The following is a 13,454-nucleotide window of genomic DNA, read 5'->3' on the forward strand; positions in this document are numbered from 1 at the left end:
GCCTTGCCTGCCAAACAACCACAACTATAACCAAAAAAAAAAAAAACAATAGCCAGGCACCTGTAGTCCCAGGTACTTGTGAGGCTGAAGCAAGAGAATTGCTTAAGCCCAAGAGTTTGAGGTTGCTGTGAGCTGTCACGCCACAGCACTCCACCCAGGGCTACAGCTTGAGACTCTGTCTCAAAAAAAAAAAAAAAAAATCTTCAAACTGCAAAACAGTAGGTAGGAGAGTAGAGGGTACTTCAAGCAAGGAACTGGCATGGTGCTTATGGTTAAACACATATTGCATAAGTTGATGGCAACAGTTAGTTCATGGATTGATCAAATCAGACTTCTACATGCTGTATAAAGAATCTGTGTAATAAAGTCAAGTCCAGGATAATTTCTGACATAGTCAGAGAGTCTTATAAATCAGTGTCACCATAAAATTAAAAGACAAATAGATGGGGCGGCGCCTGTGGCTCAGTTGGTAGGGCGCCGGCCCCATATACCGAGGGTGGCGGGTTCGAACTCAGCCCCTGCTGAACTGCAACCAAAAAATAGCCGGGTGTTGTGGCGGGCGCCTGTAGTCCCAGCTACTCCGGAGGCTGAGGCAAGAGACTCGCTTAAGCCCAGGAGTTGGAGGTTGCTGTGAGCTGTGTGATGCCATGGCACTCTACGGAGGGCCATAAAGTGAGACTCTGTCTCTACAAAAAAAAAAAAAAAAAAAGACAAATAGATGATCCCGCTGACCCCAACCCCTTACCCACCCACCAAATAGTGACTACCTAGGACAAAAAAAAAGTGCAATAAAGGATTAATATCCACAATCATAAAAGACTTTTTTTTGTTTTGTTTGTTTGTTTGTTTGTAACAGTCTTACTTTGTTACCCTGAGTAGAGTGCTCAAACTCTTGGGCTTAAGTGATTCTCTTGCCTCAGCCTCCCAAGTAGCTGGGACGACAGGTGCCCACCACAACACCCAGCTATTTTTAGAGACAGTGTCTCCCTGTAGCTCAGGAGGGTCTCGAACTCCTGAGTTGAAGCAATTCACCTGCCTCGGCCTCCCAGAATACTAGGATTACAGGTGTGAGCAACCATGCCCATCCCTATAAAACACATTCTTAAAAAATCTATTTCTTAAAAAAGCATCCAACAAAAAATTAGTCATTGATAGTAAACAGGCAAGCAAGTGGCCAATAAACATATGGAAAGATCCTTAACCTCCCTAGTATCATGGAAATGTAAATAAAACAGCGGCGAAAGAGTATTTTTGCTCAACTGATGTACAAAAATGAGAAAGATTAAGGAAGACTGTGGGGGAAATTGAGTGTCATGGGGCGGTGCCTGTGGCTCAAGGAGTAGGGTGCCGGCCCCATATACTGGAGGTGGTGGGTTCAAACCTGGCCCCGACCAAAAAAAAAAGAAATTGAGTGTCATAATATTAATAAAAATGTAACTTAACATGGGCTTTGTAAAGCCTTATACAGAGGGCAATTTAAAGGATGTATCAAAATATAAAATTTTCAATGTGGGATGGAGATATACATGTATACATAGACACACATACACCATAGAATACTACTCAGCCGTAAAAAGGCACGTAAAATGTCTTTTGCAGCAACTTGGATGGAGCCGGAGACCATTATCCTAAGTGAAGTATCTATCACAGGAATGGAAAAACCAACACCACATGTTCTCACTAATAAGTAGGACACACATAGGCCCAAAGAGATTGGACATTGGAGACTAAGAAGGGGGGAGGAAAAGGGATGAGGGTTAAGAACTTACCTGCTGGGTACAGTGAACACTGTCCTGGGTATCAGCACACTGAAAGCCCTAAGTTCAGCATTATATAGTGTATCCATGTAACAAAATATATACTTTGAAATTCCACTTTTAGAAATTCATTCCTTGGGCAATGCCTGTGGCTCAGTGAGTAGGGCGCTGGCCCCATATACCAAGGGTGGTGGGTTTGAACCTAGCCCCAGCCAAATTGCGACAGAAAAATAGCTGGACATTGTGGTGGACGCCTATAGTCCCAGCTACATGGGAGGCTGAGGCAAGAGAATCGCCTAGGCCCAGGAGTTGGAGGTTGCTGTGATCTGTGTGATGCCACGGCACTCTACCGAGGGCTATAAAGTGAGACTCTGTCCTTACAAAAAAAAAGAAAAGAAATTTATTCCTCAAAATTACTTAAATGTCCATAAAGACAGACATATCCCAGTGTGTACTGCAGCACTGTTTGTAATAATAAAAAGTTAGCAACCATCTAAATATCCAACAATAAGTAATTAATGATTAAGTAAATGATTAATTCTAGAATATCTACATTATGGAATATTATCCAGCAATTTTAACAAAATAAAGGAGCTATATCTATACTGACATGAGAAGATCTGTAAAGGCAAAATAAGTTTAAAAAAATGTTACTCTGAAGGGCGGCGCCTGTGGCTCAGTGAGTAGGGCGCCGACCCCATATGCCGAGGGTGGCGGGTTCAGACCCAGCCCCCGGCCAAACTGCAACCAAAAAATAGCCGGGCGTTGTGGCAGGCGCCTGTAGTCCCAGCTGCTCCGGAGGCTGAGGCAAGAGAATCGCGTAAGCCCAGGAGTTAGAGGTTGCTGTGAGCCGTGTGACGCCACGGCATGGCACTCTACCGGAGGGCGGTACAGTGAGACTCTGTCTCTACAAAAAAAAAAAAAAAAAAAATGTTACTCTGTCTTTCAAAAAAAAAAAAGTGTCAGGCTCGGCGCCTGTGGCTCAAGCGACTAAGGCACCAGCCACATACACCTGAGCTGGCAGGTTCGAATCCAGCCCGGGCCCACCAAACAACAATGACGGCTGCAACCAAAAAATAGCCGGTGTTGTGGTGGGTGCCTGGAGTCCCAGCTACTTGGGAGGCAGAGACAGTAGACTCGCTTGGCCCAGGAGTTTGAGGTTGCTGTGAGCTATGATGGCACAGCACTCTACCCAGGGCAACAGCTTGAGGCTCTGTCTTAAAAATATATATATATATATAGATATATATATCAGTATTATTATTATTATTTTTTTTGAGACAGACGCTCACTATGTCACTCTTGGTAGAGTGCTGTGGTCACAGCTCACAGCAAACTCAAACTCTTGGGCTTAAGCGATTCTCTTGCCTCGGCCTCCCAAGTAGCTGGGGCTACTGGCACCTGCTCTCCACAACGCCCGGCTGTTTTTTGGTTGCAGTCGTCATTGTTGTTTATCAGGCCCAGGCTGGGCTCAAACCCACCAGCAAACTGTGCTCAGGCGACCTGAAGATTCCAAGTGGGAAAAAGTGTTAAAAAGTTCATCGGGCGGCGCCTGTGGCTCAGTCAGTAAGGCGCCGGCCCCATATACCGAGGGTGGCGGGTTCAAACCCGGCCCCGGCCAAACTGCAACCAAAAAATAGCCGGGCGTTGTGGCGGGTGCCTGTAGTCCCAGCTGCTCGGGAGGCTGAGGCAAGAGAATCGCGGAAGCCCAGGAGCTGGAGGTTGCTGTGAGCTGTGGGAGGCCACAGCACTCTACCGAGGGCCATAAAGTGAGACTCTGTCTCTACAAAAAAAAAAAAAAAAAAGTTCATCGTTATTCGGTCTGTGCTGACTGACAAGCGGGAGAAATTCTACGATGGGAAGGCATCGGGCGCTGCATGTTTCGCATGGATGACTTTGACGTGGTGGATGCCACAATGCATGGCAACGCGGCCCGCTTTATTAACCACTCGTGGGAGCCCAACTGCTTCTCTGGTGTCATCCACGTGGAGGGTCAGAAACACAATGTCATCTTTGCCCTACGCCGCATCCTGCGTCGTGAGGAGCTCACCTATGACTACAAGTTCCCCATTGAGGATGCCAGCAACAAGCTGCCCTGCAACTGTGGCGACAAGCGCTGCCGTGGGGTCTTTAACTGAGGCCGTGGCCACCCACCACGACCCCGCACACCTTCTGCTGCCATCTTGCCCCAGCCTGGGGATTCCCTAATCCTTCCCAGAGCATCTCACCCCTACCTTCATGTTCAGGGTGGATTTGGGCATGCAGGTGGCAAGGGCCCTGCCTCTGTCCCTCTAGCCCTCCCAGCAATTGCCCCCTTCCTGCCCTGGGGCCCAGGATGTAGATAATGTACAAAGGTTTCTAAATCCCTTCTTTTCTAAGTACTTTTTTATTTAAGAGGGTGGGGTCCCAGGTGGGAACCCCCCACAATAAAGTCTGTCGATGTTTAAAAAAAAAAAAAAAAAAGAAAGTTAAGTGCCGGGCGGCGCCTGTGGCTCAGTGAGTAGGGCGCCGGCCTCATATACAGAGGGTGGCGGGTTCAGACCCAGCCCCAGTCAAACTGCAACCAAAAAATAGCCGGGCGGGGCGGCGCCTGTGGCTCAGTCGGTAAGGCGCCGGCCCCATATACCGAGGGTGGCGGGTTCAAACCCAGCCCCAGCTGAACTGCAAACCAAAAAATAGCCGGGCGTTGTGGCGGGCGCCTGTAGTCCCAGCTGCTCGGGAGGCTGAGGCAGGAGAATCGCTTCAGCCCAGGAGTTGGAGGTTGCTGTGAGCTGTGTGATGCCACAGCACTCTACCGAGGGCCATAAAGTGAGACTGTCTCTACAAAAAAAAAAATAGCCGGTGATTGCAAGAGGGACTTTACCTAACAATTGTAATCAGTGTAACTGGCTTATTGTACCCTCAATGAATCCCCAACAATAAAAAAAAAAAAAAGAAAAAAAATAGCCGGGCGTTGTGGCGGGCGCCTGTAGTCCCAGCTGCTCAGGAGGCTGAGGCAGGAGAATCGCCTAAGCCCAAGAGTTAGAGGTTGCTGTGAGCCGTGTGACGCCACGGCACTCTACCTGAGGGCGGTACAGTAAGACTCTGTCTCTACGAAAAAAAAAAGTTAAGTGCCAGAGCTGGCCTGCCGGCATCTACTAATAGTTCCAGTTACTTGGGGGGGAATCTCTTTAGGCCTGGAGCTGGAGGCTCTGGTGCCCCTTGATTGTGCCTGTGAACAGCCACTGTGCTCCAGCCTGGGTAACATGGTGAGATCCTTGTCTCTAAAAAGGAATTAAAAAAAGTAAAGCATAAGATAGTAGGAAAAACTAGAGGCGAAAGTATTGTCAAGACAGGCTAAGCAAGGAAGATTTCATGGAGGAGGGAAAGGGCTATGAAAATTTGAAGTCACCTTTCTTTTTTTGTGTGTGTGTGGTTTTTGGCCGAGGCTGGGTTTGAACCCACTACCTCCAGCATATGGGACTGGCGCCCTATCCCTTTGAGCCACAGACGCCACCCTGAAGTCACCTTTCTTGATGCAAGTCCAGTAACCTTCCACTGCATGACCTTCAGGCTTCTGTGATAGGAACATAGGAAGAGGAAATTAAAGATAATCTCCTATTTCTAGAGAGAAATAATTCACAGAAAGACAGGCCATGTGTCTACCCACATTTCTAAAAAAAATGTTAGAAACCAACAATGACTGAGTTTAGATTCTGAATCTACTGCATTTATGCTGTGAGACATATGCTACTGGCAACAGCTCCTGAGAATAAATCAGTAGAATTATTGATGTGTAGCACGCCTGTAATTCTAGCACTCTGGGAGGCCAAGGCAGGTGCATCACCTGAGCTGACAGGTTCAAGACCAGCCTGAGCCAGAGTGAGACCTCACCTCTAAAAATACCAGGGCATGGAGGGCGCCTATAGTCCCAGCTACTTGAAGGCTGAGACAAAAGAATCACTTGCTGTGAGCTATGATGCCACAGCACTGTACAGAGGGTAACAAAGTGAGATTCTGTCTCAAAAAAAAAAAAAAAGAGTTATCAATGTGATGCTTGCCATATAGCTTTTACAAAGTCAATTTAGGGTGTCAGATTCTTTGTCAGTTTTGCTACCCAATTGTTTTTGGTTGATTATATCTCTGGAAAACCTCTATTCCTTTTATTACAAATGTTTGGTTAAGTAAATAGGTTTAACCTTTAATCCTATACTTAGGATTAAAATAAGGATAAAATAATCCTATTTTTAACCTATAGGTTAAATCCTTATAGGTTAAAAATAGGATTATTTGTGCCTGTAGTCCCAGCTACTCGGGAGGCTGAGGCAAGACAATCGCCTAAGCCCAGGAGTTGGAGGTTGCTGTGAGCTGTGTGATGCCACGGCACTCTACCAAGGGCGATAAAGTGAGACTCTGTTTCTACAAAAAAAAAAAGGATTATTTTATGCTTTTGCTTATTTTTTTATTTGTTTGTTTTTGAGACAGGATCTCACTTTGTTGCCCCCTGGTAGAGTGCTGTAGTGTCATAGCTCACAGAAACCTCAAACTCCTGGATTTAAGCAATTCTCCTGCCCCAGCCTCCCAAGTAGCTGGGGCTACAGGTGCCCACCACAACACCGACTATTGTTTGGTTGTAGTTGTCATTGTTGGTTGGCAGGCCCTGGCTGGATACAAACCCGCCAGCTCCAGTGTATGTGGCTGGCGCCCCAGCTGCTGAGCTACAGGTTCCAAGCCTCTTCCTTGTTTTTTTGGTGAAGTGGTTAAATGTATTTGTGTGTGCTTCTACTAATATGTCATCACTGGAGGAGACATAATGTGCTCATTTCTCAAGAACTTATGAAAAATAAGGAGGGAATAATGAATACCAGTGTCACCTCAACCCTGTGACATGCAGTATACAAACACATTGGCCATCCTGGCTAGGCACAGTGGCTCATGCCCATAATCCCAGCACTTTGGGAGGCTTAGATAGGAGGATTGCATTAAGTCAGAAGAATAAGACTAACCTGGACAGTGTAATGAGATCTCATCTCTGCATAAAATTTCAAAACTAGGGCGGCACCTGTGGCTCAAGGAGTAGGGCACCGGTCCCATATGCTGGAGGTGGCGGGTTCAAACCTAGCCCCGGCCAAAAACCACAAAAAAAAAAAAAAAATTTCAAAACTATTAAGAAATGAGTATAATTGTGATGGATGTGTTACTTAGTTCAATGTAAACATTTCACATTGTATATTGAAGCTGTACCCTGAACCCCATAAATGCATCAATGTACAAAGTTATGATTTAATAAAAAACAATTAAAATAAGAAAAAAAATAGAGAAAAGTAAACACATTGCCCATCCTGACATGTAGCAACTTATATATTGCACTTTTTTTTTTTTTTTTTTTGCAGTTTTTGGCTGGGGCTGGGTTTGAACCTGCCACCTCGGCACATGGGGCGGGCGCCCTACCCCTTTGAGCCACAGGCACCACCCATATATTGCACTTGTATCATACTCTGAGCTGAAGTGCGTATGTTTAAGAAGGCAAGTCACTTCTTAGAAACTCATGTTTTGCAAAGACAGAGGCAATAATACATTTTTATGATAGCTTGGTAAATCTCTTAAAGAAAAGGGAGAGGTTTATGACAGAAATGGTAATCAAGGTTTAACGCCATGTGTGGGGTGAACTCCGTGTTAGCCATTCAAGGTAACTTCTACTTATATTTATGAACTCCATAATGTATGAAGTTTGCAGGAAGTACTGGGAAGATAAGGTTACATGGACAAGTTATTTAAGTTTGAAAATAAACCCTAGCTCATGCTGAAAACCAGTTCATAAACAATTTTGTAATATAAAGGAATACGTCATTCATTTTCTTTTAATTTTTTTCCTTATCTCGTAGTTAACATTAGGGGATTAATCACTGAATGTGCAGTATGGTAAATTAACAAAAAGAATGTCGCTTCAGGGCGGCGCCTGTGGCTCAAGGAGTAGGGCGCTGGTCCCATATGCCGGAGGTGGTGGGTTCAAACCCAGCCCCGGCCAAAAACCACAAAAAAAAGAATGTCGCTTCAAGGATTGATTAGCTGAAAAGTCAGTAAATTACACTATAAAAGTGAGGAAAAAACATCTGATACTATTCAAACCACCCTAAGCAAAAGGATGATTTGCTTATGTCACGACGTCCCACCAGACAAGGGTCTGCTTCAGGAGCTTCATCCAGTAATACGACTCATTTTTACTGACCAATATTACGTGATCAATAGATGGCTTGCCCCAAGAAATGGCCTTTTATGGTTAATGTGTAACTGATTATTGTTCTTTCTCTCTAGTATCCTACATTGTATAGTAGAGAAGTACACTGTGTGCACTCAGCACCCTAAAACACTAAAAATACAAAGTCCCGGTGGTAGACCTTCACCGGATTCTGAAGTTTGGCATTGCACAACGGTTATGCCACGTTTGCATGGTGCACACACCCTCTATTTCAGCTCTGGTATAGACAGTAAAACTTTTGCCTTAATATTTAGATACTTGGAAAAAAAATCGAGCCTATTTTTCTTTCTTTCTTTCTTTTTCTTTTTGAGACAGAGTCTCACTTTGTTGCCCTCAGTAGAGTGCTGTGGTGTCACAGCTCACAGCAACCTCCAACTCTTGGGCTTAAGCGATTCTCTTGCCTCAGCCTCCCAAGTAGCTGAGACCACAGGCGCCTGCCACAACGTCTGGCTATTTTGGTTGTTGTTGTTGTCATTGTTGCTTAGCAGGCCCCAGCTGGATTTGAACCTGCCATCCCCGGCACATGTGGCCAGCGCCCTAAGCACTGAGCTACAGGCACTGAGCCCAAGCCTATTTTTCTTACAAATTAAGAAAAAGGAAAAAACCCCTTTAATGGTGCCAATAGAGGTTGTCAATGATAATGTATGTAGAACAGAAACTACTCCATTCTAATGAAAGCAAATTACCTTAAAATCTTTGTTGCGGAAAATTAAAACTAATGACATGTTTATGTTGCAATGCAAAATTGCCTGTAACCTAATTTCCCAGTGTAAGATGCAGTTTGTTTTCAAATGTAAATAACATGTCCATTTAATCATTTGCTTTTCCTCATTATTGCAAACAAACAAACAACAACAACAAAAAAATGTTTACAATAGCCAGCTTTCGATTCCATTAATTGTCAAGAACAATCCAAAGGACTGCTATTATTTTCCCTGTGATAATTTTAACACGTTAAATTATTTTTTTAAAGTATTCATGTGTTTGAGAGCTTTATCTTTTTTTTTTTTTTTTGGAGACAGAGTCTCACTTTGTTGCCCTGGGCAGAGTGCTATGGCATCACAGCTCACAGCAACCTCAAACTCTTGGGCTTAAGCAATTCTCTTGCCTCAGTCTCCCAAATAGCTGGGACTACAGGTGCCTGCCACAATGCCCGGCTATTTTTATTTTTGGTTGTAGTTGTCATTGTTGTTTGGCAGGCCCGGGCTGGATTGGAACCTGCCAGCTCCGGTGTATGTGCCTGGCACCCTAGCTGCTGAGGTACAGGCACTGAGCCTGAGAGAGCTATCTTTTAAATAAATGTAAGCATTATTAAGTTTGAAATGGCCTGTTACCTGTTATTCCTTGACCTTGCAGAAAAATCTTTCATTGCCAACCCAATTCACTAGGTGAAGGAGAGCTTTTGAGAGGGGTTCAGTCACACTCTATTGTGTGGCATGGCACCTAGCAAAGCACTTCGATTAAACTGTGTGGAGAACAAAGCTAGGTACATTATCTCCAGCTTCAGGTCAACAAGATTACTGTTTTCCATCCCTGCTGCTTGGAATGAATGCAATGCTGCAAAACTAATTGCTACAATAATTAGGAAAAGTCAACAAAAATAACAAAACCCCAAAATGACTAGGAATGTGCTAATTCCCTAGGGTTTAAACCTAAGAGATAATCATTTTCCCTCATACAGGCTCTATTCATAGCTTTTATTTATTTATTTATTTTTTTGTAGAGACAGAGTCTCACTTTATGGCCCTCGGTAGAGTGCCGTGGCATCACACAGCTCACAGCAACCTCCAACTCATGGGCTTAAGCGATTCTCTTGCCTCAGCCTCCAAAGTAGCTGGGACTACAGGTGCCCGCCACAACACCCAGCTATTTTTTGGTTGCAGTTCGGCCGGGGCCGGGTTTGAACCCGCCACCCTCGGTATATGGGGCCGGCGCCTTACCAAGTGAGCCACAGGCGCCGCCCTATTCATATCTTTTAAATGATGAGCTTGAATGTTAACACAATATTGAAACAAATCCTCTCCATGTCAAGGATGTGGAAGGCAGCAGCTAGTCCCGGTATATACAGGGTACGAGTGCTTGCCCACTGGGGGTCATTAGCATTCTGGCTAGGTAAAAAGAAACTTCTATTTTGGAACTTAATATCTTTTACAGTAACATGCAATCAATTCAAAGTCTCCCCTTCTTAAAACAGGCCTTGCCCCGCACCCAGGTTTTGCCACACACCATTTCATAAAATATGCAACTTCGAAACCACCTCCACGTAAGATTTCACTCTGTTGTTGAGAAATTCTTCCTCATATCTAGCTAAATCACCCTATCTGCAGTTTAGCAATTCCATTTCCTCACATCTTCAGCAACATCTAACATTCTGTATCAACACATATCTTCTTAAGAACAAAAAACCTAATACCAAAGAATTAAAATAGAAGGACTTTTAAAAACGTTCCTCTCTCCATAGTCCACAGATTGCACTCATATAGACTCTAATTGGATCTTTTAGTTGGTTTCAAATTTAAAAACAAGATTTGGGAATCAATGATTGCTTAAGCTGTGGATGCTCTCACGCTGCTTCTAACTGTAAAGTCCGGGGAAAGCAGAGTTCTGCGCTGTCAGCATAATTACGGTTAACAGGTTAGCAAGTGCTTCTGGGTTGAGGCTTTGCCTTTTGTTCTGTGCTTTACAGGAAAAATAAAACATTTTTAAGACTTAAATCTTATTCTTCCATAAGATAACTTCTTTGACCTAGATGAACCTTAATGAAAACACTAGTAATTACAGCTTTTTGCTGGTTGGCCTGAAATAATCTTTTGACTATAATTGGATTTGAAGGGGAACTAGGAAAGATCTTCAATAAAATGCTGTCACAAATTCCCTCCAAAACTGCTTGTCTGTAATTAAGGTGCATTTACAGATCTGATATTCCTTAAAAGAAGCATTAACATTACAAAGACCAATTATTCATGGTCAAACAAAGGAGATTCAGATTCTCTGATCAAAGCACTAATCTCTTTTACAATTGTTATTTTTGAAGGATCTTCAAACAGAACAAACACACATCGACTATGTAAACAGGTATAGCTGTGGGCTAATTTGCTGTTTCCAGGATCAGATCATTTTTCCCACAGGGCTCAAAACCTAGTAGGGTCTACCTGTTTTCCATTCCTAACCTCCAAACTGCTGATGCTAAGGAATAACTTCTTTTTTGTGTGTGTGTGTGTGTGTGTGTGTGGTTTTTGGCCAGGGCTGGGTTTGAACCCGCCACCTCCGGCATATGGGACCGGCGCCCTACTCCTTGAGCTACAGGCACCGCCCAGGACTAACTTCTTAAAAGGCAAAAATTTCAAACATGGTTTTTCGTTTTAAAACCATTGTGATGTAAAGTTCATCATATATATATATTTACTATAAACTGGATCATTTCTCAAAGTTGTTTATTTTTGTTTTTTAAATTTGTTTATTTATGATTTTATTTTGCAATTTTACATTATTCTACTTTTTTTTTTTTAAGTAAATGTATTTCAGGGTAATATGGAGGTGCAAGCAATCAGGTCAAAATATTTGATTTAGTTAGGTAGAGTTCCTCTTCTGGTCATGTCCTACACACAAAAGTTGTGCCAACCCCCCTATCCTGTGCCTGCTCAGTGACAGCACCCCAACCCCCTCTGCAAAGTTGCTTATTTTTGAAAATGTCAACAAGCTTTTAAAATGATCCAAGGCAGAAAAACCGGGACCTTACGGGTAGTTATGGGAAAGAGTACTGAGTTTGGTTTGAAAAAATGTGACTGTGAATTTCAGTTTGGCTCTGCCCTCCTTGTCATGTGGTGAGCAAATTCTTTTAAGGTAACAACACATCTGTAAAACGAGGCTGTGGTAAAGCCAAATGACACGTCAAGAGAGGAGGCCTTTTGGTAAATGCTAAAGCGCTATCCAAGTACAAGATATGGGAATTTAATTAAGAATATATGTTTTTAAGATAATTTTTTTATTGTTTCAGGTTAATTGATGGTATGACCAATTAGGTTACACGGTTTGCATTTGTTAGGTAAAGCCCCTCTTTTTCTTTCTTTTTTGTTGGAGTTTTTTGGCCGGGGCTGGGTTTAAACCGGCCACCTCCAACATAGGGGGCTGGCAACCTACTCCTTTGAGCCACAGGAGCTGCCCCAAGCCCCTCTTAAAATTGTGCCCCACCCCTAAGATGTGTGCCATACACCCTAAGAAAAATATGTTTTAAAATCTCATTGTTTTGAGTGGCGCCTGTGGCTAAAGGAGTAAGGCGCTGGCCCCATATGCCGGAAGTGGTGGGTTCAAATCCAGCCCTGGCCAAAAACTGCAAAAAAAGAACAAACAAACAAAAAAACCCCACAAAAATCTCATTGTTTTGCTGGATAAACATCAGGTCCCAAAGAGTCAAAATGAAAAAAAAAAAAAAAATGACCATCTTTACATGATATTCTAGTTCTGTGGCTCAAGAAAGCTAAACAAGTTTCTTTTCTCAGAGCCCTTTTAATCTCCAAGGGAATCACAGTAGTATGAAACGTATGTCAAACATTTGATGGTAGAACTGCTTTATCCTGAGGCTATTGGAGGTATCAGTGTTCCTCTGAAAACACTTGGGGAATTGCTATCTTCTAGTTGGATAGGGAGTGCTTAGGTCCTCAAAAAATCTGTTTTTTTTTGCATACAAATGAACAGCTAATGGCAGTCCCAAAATAAATTAAATCCCGAAGAGTTTGCAAAAAATCACCACTTTGGAGATTACACACCTAGCAGCTCTACCACTAAAAATCTGAGTGATTTTAGGCAAAGTTTTAAATCTCTTCAAGCTTGAGTATTCTCATCTATAAAATAGAGATAATGTTGACTTCAAAGATTGTGGCAAAAGCCAAATAAATGTAGTTAACCCAGTGAGCTTCCTAAATGGTAGGTTGAATTTGTTCATTCCTTTCAAGGAAAGGCCTCCGTTAAAAGAGTGACCTCCCCTAGGTCACATTGTAACCCACTGACATTGTTAGAAAGGGACTACAAATTTGGAAGCTATTCACAATTGTTTGTATCCACCTCTATCAAGATTCTAGAAAAGTTTATCAAAGAGGTGATTTGTAAGATGAAAAGTAATAATCACTAGGGATCACTGGGGAAAAATCACTATTATTTCAGTATAGAAAAGTTGAGCTACATTAAGACAAATACTATTTTTTTCTTATATAAATTATTTTAGGTGACGGTGGTGGGAAAGGAATGTTTTTGTAGTACTTTTTTAATTGGGGTATTAGATTGGTAGCCTGGGGAGATGCCAGAGGCATGAGAAAACATACCTTTAGCTATTGTGTACAAGATGATGACAGCTGAATTAGCCAACAAGACAGTAAAATTTACTCCTAGTTATCTGAAAAAACTGTATCCGGTGAGTGACTGATTCCAACCTAGAAGGAAACGTTTAGCATTTATCACAAGGG

At 43.0% G+C, this 13,454-nt stretch overlaps 1 pseudogene; it reads left to right on the top strand.

Moving 5' to 3' along the window:
- The first annotated feature begins 1,443 nt into the window (after nt 1–1,443).
- Nucleotides 1,444–3,973, top strand: LOC128566428 (histone-lysine N-methyltransferase 2B-like; annotated as a pseudogene).
- Nucleotides 3,974–13,454: the final 9,481 nt, after the last annotated feature.

The sequence above is a fragment of the Nycticebus coucang genome, chromosome 15, assembly GCF_027406575.1.
Source record: "Nycticebus coucang isolate mNycCou1 chromosome 15, mNycCou1.pri, whole genome shotgun sequence".
Taxonomy (NCBI): Eukaryota; Metazoa; Chordata; class Mammalia; order Primates; family Lorisidae; genus Nycticebus; species Nycticebus coucang.